Source organism: Megachile rotundata, unplaced genomic scaffold, assembly GCF_050947335.1.
Source record: "Megachile rotundata isolate GNS110a unplaced genomic scaffold, iyMegRotu1 scaffold0132, whole genome shotgun sequence".
Lineage (NCBI taxonomy): Eukaryota > Metazoa > Arthropoda > Insecta > Hymenoptera > Megachilidae > Megachile > Megachile rotundata.
Genome location: NW_027473429.1, coordinates 300,001 through 307,500, shown reverse-complemented (window position 1 = coordinate 307,500; position 7,500 = coordinate 300,001). Strand labels below are relative to the sequence as shown.

The 7,500-nt window shown below is 50.3% G+C and overlaps 1 non-coding gene and 1 pseudogene across 1 annotated transcript; both read left to right on the top strand.

Moving 5' to 3' along the window:
- The first annotated feature begins 446 nt into the window (after positions 1–446).
- LOC143266292 (5.8S ribosomal RNA) lies at positions 447–601 on the top strand. Its single transcript, XR_013041335.1, has one exon. It is a non-coding gene; the product is annotated as a 5.8S ribosomal RNA (ribosomal RNA).
- Positions 602–2,417: 1,816 nt separating this feature from the next.
- LOC143266289 (large subunit ribosomal RNA) overlaps positions 2,418–7,500 on the top strand; it is an 8,362-nt pseudogene continuing 3,279 nt past the window's right edge.

Sequence of the window (7,500 nt, the reverse complement as noted above, 5' to 3'; positions counted from 1 at the left end):
AGTGTCCGTATCGAATCTCGCGATACCGCCAAGACGTCCAATATATGTAAGCAGCGAGCAGGAGACTCTGTGTTACGCGCGACAGCGCGTTTCGTATTTTCCACGGTTTTTGAATGACTTTACCACCCGGAACGGACTGAAAACTCGCCGCACGAAGAGAAATGCGTCACAGAGCGTCGTTTCATCGGCGGTTCTGTAGTTTTATACGGTCCTTTACCCGTCCATGGACGTTATCGTGTCGTCTTAATCATCAATCAGCTCGGGTAAATCTGTGAACAGAGCTATGACGGGACGACGTCCGAATACCGATACTCGATCTTGCGCTTGGATTGGAGTTAGTATTCTATGGACAATCGAACGAATTTATAAACCAGGTTAAATAAATCACGTACATACTGGTTTTCAGACGCTGAGTTGTTAAATATGAACAAAAATTTTTATACGATTACCCTGAACGGTGGATCACTTGGCTCGTGGGTCGATGAAGAACGCAGCTAATTGCGCGTCAACGTGTGAACTGCAGGACACATGAACATCGACATTTCGAACGCACATTGCGGTCCACGGATACAATTCCTGGACCACGCCTGGCTGAGGGTCGTTTATATAACTAAAGACTGCTTGCGTTTGCCTTTAGCAGCAAAAGGTTTTCTCTTCATTGTTAAATTTTTTTCGGTACCGCTCGTCGTTCGACTAGATAAAACGAAACTGTTAAACGCCGAAAAGTCGAACGTTTCGGAGCGGGATCCGATGGTCGAACGCGAGAGAGAGAACAACTTGCGAAATTGGCGAAAACGTACGAGCGATGGTTGGACATTTCGTCGGCGTTTGACGCGGAGAATGTTAAATGGAACGTTCGTGTCTCGCCCTCTCTTTGCTAGTGTTCATTTTTTTCACAGGCGACAGAAGAACATTTTCGTATATCTCGCAATTCTTAGTTTTTAGGATCTTCTCGGCGGAATGCGCTTATCTCGGCTTGCGTGAGTCGTGGTTTCTAGTTAAACCCCTAAAAGAGACCATATACGACCGCCCGTGAAAGAGCGCTCCCGAGTCGAAAACACCTAACTACAGAAGGATATTTAGACGAGAGAGAAAATGATTCTTCGCCCTGCGAGAGAATTGTTAGACACCAATTTGAAGGAAGCAAGCCGAGAGTAGAGCGTGTTTACGGCGTTTCTCCGCGCTCCCGACGTTGTCTGAAATGATTGTCGAATTTTTTTTTCGACGGTGCGAAAGTTTATACAACGAGGAGAAAAGTTAAAAATAAACGTGCGACGGAAGCTCTTTCACGGTTAAATTATTACGAGATCGTAGCTTCGCCACGTTTTTTTAACATTTACAAGCGCAGATCGCTTCGTTGTCGTTGATTAGAAGCGGAAGACCGCGCGATCCCAATACGGGTTCCGGTCGTCCAGTCCTCGAAGTGCATAATTGTGCCGGACGGACGTTGAAAAACCCGGACCGATCGAACGATAAACGCTTATTTGGTGATCGTCTTGCGAGAGTCTCCCTTCATTGTTGTTCGTGTGTTAAATTTCTTTTATCGAACAACGGTCGAACGCAAATGAACAATGACATTTACACCGAAGATCGATCTCGAAACGCTTTTGTTCCTCCTTTTGTGCGCTCGTGGTTTCATCGAACGATATATACACGACGAAGGTGTACCACGCACGTTAAAAATGGGATTTTTTTTTCCTTTAACCCTTTATTCTCTGGACCATGATAAGTCACCGATGGTTTACATGGCTGTCTCTGGCATTCTCGCCCTTTTCTTGGGATTTTGCGTCGGAACGCGACAGCAAAAGAAAAAACGTATCGGACGATGCGTCTTTACGGTTTATCGACCGTCGAGTGTATATTCGAACGTAAATATGTTGTAACGGTATATGTATCCTTTAGGGGACAAAAGAAACATGAAACGATCGTGTGCGAGAGCGCGCCGAGGGTAAGAAGAAAAGGTCCGACCTTTATCTCCTCGTTGTCGTAGTCTCTCCTCGTCGTTTGTTTTAACGCGCCCTGGATAGATAAAAAGATATATCCGATTATAATATATACATATATACTCCGACGCGAGTCGAGAACAACCGGACGTCGTCGTCGTCGTTTTTTTTTTTGTCGTTGTCCCGCCTGCCCGAATATGCGGCGTTTTAAGTGCCTTTTTTCTTTTGTCGAACAAAAGAGAGAGGAGACACCGAGCTTTCATTTTGGCTCGTACGTACCTTCGAGTAGTCGACGATATTGTGTTGATCCGAAAAGAGAAAAATAGTTGGTTATCGAACGATACAAGGAAAAAATCGAACGACATAATCCCTGTGCGTCGTTGGTATTAATATACCTTTCGTATTACGTGTCGAAACCCCGAAAAGAGCGTACAGTTTGTGGTATAACTTTGAAAAGAAATAATAAAATTTCGACGACCTCAGAGCAGGCGAGATTACCCGCTGAATTTAAGCATATTAATAAGCGGAGGAAAAGAAACTAACAAGGATTTCCTTAGTAGCGGCGAGCGAACAGGAATGAGCCCAGCACTGAATCCCGCGGTTAACGCCGCTGGGAAATGTAGTGTTCAGGAGGATCCGTTTATCCCGAGACATCGAATCGCGTCCAAGTCCATCTTGAATGGGGCCACTTACCCATAGAGGGTGCCAGGCCCGTAGCGACCGGTACGCGTCTCGGGTGGATCTCTCCTTAGAGTCGGGTTGCTTGAGAGTGCAGCCCTAAGTGGGTGGTAAACTCCATCTAAGGCTAAATATGACCACGAGACCGATAGCGAACAAGTACCGTGAGGGAAAGTTGAAAAGAACTTTGAAGAGAGAGTTCAAGAGTACGTGAAACCGTTCAGGGGTAAACCCGAGAAACCCAAAAGATCGAATGGGGAGATTCATCGTCAACGAAGCTGGCTCCCGTGTTGGTGCGATAGTGCCCCGGATGGTCCCGTTACGGCGGGTTTCCCATCGGCGTGGGCACACCACCCGCGGCGAATGTTCCGGCTATGTAGTCGTGCACTTCTCCCCTAGTAGAACGTCGCGACCCGTTGCGTGTCGGTCTAAGGCCCGAGGCGAAGACTGTCCGTCGCTTTTAGCGTACGATGACAGCCCCTTGGATGCCCGGCCGACTGCGCGACGGTACTCAGACGGTATCGGGCCGCAAAATTCTCGAACGCACTGCGTCCAGGACCGCCGCAAGCTCGTTCCAGTCTAGATACCGGATGTACGGACTTAGCGCCGTAACCGGGCCTGGCGGGCTGTTGGCAGGCGGAGTCCTTGGACTGGCCAAACTTTGAATTACCGGTCGGCGACGCTATTGCTTTGGGTACTCTCGGGACCCGTCTTGAAACACGGACCAAGGAGTCTAACATGTACGCGAGTCATTGGGATTTGATAAACCTAAAGGCGAAATGAAAGTGAAAGTCGTCCGTGAAGTCGACTAAGGGAGGATGGGCCTCGTTACGATTAGGCCTCGCACTCCCGGGGCGTCTCGTTCTCATTGCGAGAAGAGGCGCACCTAGAGCGTACACGTTGGGACCCGAAAGATGGTGAACTATGCCTGGTCAGGACGAAGTCAGGGGAAACCCTGATGGAGGTCCGTAGCGATTCTGACGTGCAAATCGATCGTCGGAACTGGGTATAGGGGCGAAAGACTAATCGAACCATCTAGTAGCTGGTTCCCTCCGAAGTTTCCCTCAGGATAGCTGGCACTCGACTCGAACGCATAACGAGTCTCATCTGGTAAAGCGAATGATTAGAGGCCTTGGGGCCGAAACGACCTCAACCTATTCTCAAACTTTAAATGGGTGAGATCTCTGGCTTGCTTGAATTTTCATGAAGCCACGAGATATAAATTGATAAAATTTTTCTTGGATCAGAGTGCCAAGTGGGCCAATTTTGGTAAGCAGAACTGGCGCTGTGGGATGAACCAAACGCAGAGTTAAGGCGCCTAAGTCGACGCTTATGGGATACCATGAAAGGCGTTGGTTGCTTAAGACAGCAGGACGGTGGCCATGGAAGTCGGAATCCGCTAAGGAGTGTGTAACAACTCACCTGCCGAAGCAACTAGCCCTGAAAATGGATGGCGCTGAAGCGTCGCGCCTATACTCCGCCGTCAACGGCAAGTGCGCAGGAACGGGATTTAGTTCCCGTTCTCCATGAAGCCTTGACGAGTAGGAGGGTCGCGGCGGTGTGCGCAGAAGGGTCTGGGCGTGAGCCTGCCTGGAGCCGCCGTCGGTGCAGATCTTGGTGGTAGTAGCAAATACTCCAGCGAGGACCTGGAGGACTGACGTGGAGAAGGGTTTCGTGTGAACAGCCGTTGCACACGAGTCAGTCGATCCTAAGCCCTAAGAGAAATCTAATGTTGATGAGGTGTCCTAAAATTCACGCTTTTCGAACGCAAATGACAAACATACGTACGCTCGCACGCACGTACGCGCGCAAAAGGCAAAAAATGTTAAAAAGAGAAAAAAATTGCAGTTAAATAACAATTTACGTCGCCGTCGTTTCGTGTTTGTGTCCTAATCCACCGCTCGAACATGATCATTTTTATTGATAAATTGACAAAAACGTTGAACGCTGAAAAAAAATGATCGCGGTTCGGATCGATGGATACTTCACGTTCGACGTGATGCGACGTTGTCGAACGCCTGAAAGCGATTTTTTTTCTATTTTTTGCTTGGTTAAATCTTACAAACTATCGAACGCAAGTCGTGTCGTCGTTGCGTCGCAGATGCGTCGTTGTTTATATAATTTTGCGTGATTTGGGAAGAAACACACCCATCGGGCGAAAGGGAATCCGGTTCCTATTCCGGAACCCGGCAGCGGAACCGCATACCAATCGGGCCCTCGTAAGAGTGTTCGTCGGGGTAACCCAAAATGACCTGGAGACGCCGTCGGGAGATCTGGGAAGAGTTTTCTTTTCTGTATAAGCGTTCGAGTTCCCTGGAAACCTCTAGCAGGGAGATAGGGTTTGGAACGCGAAGAGCACCGCAGTTGCGGCGGTGTCTGGATCTTCCCCTCGGACCTTGAAAATCCAGGAGAGGGCCACGTGGAGGTATCGCGCCGGTTCGTACCCATATCCGCAGCAGGTCTCCAAGGTGAAGAGCCTCTAGTCGATAGATTAATGTAGGTAAGGGAAGTCGGCAAATTGGATCCGTAACTTCGGAATAAGGATTGGCTCTGAGGAGCGGGGCGTGTCGGGCTTGGTCGGGAAGTTGGCCAGGCTGACGTGCCGGGCCTGGGCGAGGTGAACGGTTGGCGACTTCGCGTCGCGTCCCGGAATCCGAGCTCGGTCCCGTGCCTTGGCCGCCAACGGATCTTCCTTGCTGCGAGGCTTCTTGTGACGGCTTCGGCCGTCCTTTTCGCCTCTTCGGCCGCCATTCAACGCTTAGCTCAGAACTGGCACGGACTAGGGGAATCCGACTGTCTAATTAAAACAAAGCATTGCGATGGCCCTCAAGGGTGATGACGCAATGTGATTTCTGCCCAGTGCTCTGAATGTCAACGTGAAGAAATTCAATTAAGCGCGGGTAAACGGCGGGAGTAACTATGACTCTCTTAAGCGTAAATCGCTCCGAGTTTCTCCTTCGGTTCGCCGGGGGAAAAACTCCGTCGCTTGCGTGAGTCATGGTTGCAGGGATGGCAATGCGTAACTCAGACCTCTCGTTAGGTCCTTCAGCCTCTCCCATCCAAGTCGCACGACCTACCTCCTAGTGGTACCTGCCGGTAACGTGACTGGTTGGCTGTTTGGGTGACTCAGGTCACCATCGCAGTCCCAGTCACGGCTAAACGGCGTGCGGCGAACGGGCGCAAGCCCAAACGACATTATGTCGGAGGTGTCCCGGGGTCAGCAGCCCTCGGACGTCTCGGAGCTTAGCTCCAAATATTTTCCGCTCCAAAGACTACAAAGAATAAAACTCGGATACCCGGATTGGATTCTGTTGACGACTCGGCGACGTCCCATGGATATCCCGTCGATACACGTTCGGATAATGATTGCTCGGTATGCCCCTCCTGTTTAACTGATCTTTCGGCAAGGGTCCTGGCGCAGAGGAAGCAGCACATCCGGCGATGCACACAGCCTCCTCCCAATGAGGATGGTTCATATTCTTGCAGCATATGCTCATCCAAATTTCCAAAATACGCTGGTCTTCGACAACATATCAAACGTGCTCACCCGACAGATTACAACCAACAAGATCTCGTGCTGGCCGAGAAGCGGGCTCCAACCAGTAGGCCGAAATGGACACCGTCGGAAGAAATGCAGCTTGCACTTTTGGAATCGCAGCTGCCCGTCGGCCTATCACAGACGGAAATCAACACCCGGCTGGCTGCCTCACACACTGGCCGCTCCAGTGAGGCCATAAAGAAACAACGGCAGAAGATGTCCTACAAGGAGACTTTATCGGGGATTACATCTGCCTCGACTTCTGCTGCCGGGAGCGAGCCATCATCACCCACACACACATACTCACGGCGTTCTGCGGAGTGTCCTGTCGAGCAGGCGGATCCTTCTCCTGGTACCGCAGCGACTGCCGATGCACGGGCGCCGTCAGACGCTGATAACAATAGCTGCCCACTCTTAAAACAGACAGATATTTGCCGCTTCTTGAAGGACCTGTCACCATCATGTTCCCCCGATACCCAGCTACTCATTTCTAAATTGTTCGACTGCGCGGAGTTCGAGGAGTTCGACCCGTCTTTATCTTCTGCCATTTGCGATCTTGGGAACCGCCAAGATCCATCATCTGGCCCGGGGGGGAAGAAGAGGAGGCGCAAAAGAACCGAGCCAAAAAGATCCAAGGTTCGGAAAGGATCGAATCGTGCGGCTAAGAGGTCCGCAAACTTCAGCATGTATCAACGGTTGTTTGCTGAGAACCCTACACAGCTGGCCCATGCTATATTGGACGACAAGGATATTAACGTGACCGTATGTCCTAAGATGGCCGAGATAGAGGCCTATTTTCGTCCTATTTTTGAGGAATGTCCTGAGTACTCCGGTCCAGCCCCGCAACCTCCTAGCGAAGTCTTGCGCTTGGATTACCCTATCACCTTCGCGGAGACGGAGTTAGCTCTACGGCGCCTCAAACAATCGGCGAGCGGCCCTGATAAAATTACGCGCGAAGACCTGCGAAGGGCTAACTTGGCGGACGTGGTTGGACTTCTCAATATCGTGTTTGGTCTCTGCCGCACCCCAACCATTTTACGTCACAACCGTACCGTGCTGATACCCAAGAAGGGTGACCTATCGAAAACTGCTAATTGGCGCCCTATCACAGTCTCTTCCATCTTCTCCCGGCTCTTACACAAAATTCTGGCTTCTCGATTATCAAACAATGTGAAATTGCACCACGCTCAGAGGGGTTTCACTCCATGCGATGGAATTATGGCCAGCAGCACCATTCTTGACGCGATCGTGCGAGAACACCGAATGAATGGCAAGCCCCTCTACGTGTTGTCCATAGACCTAACGAAAGCATTCGACAAAATTCACCCTACCGCCATAGAA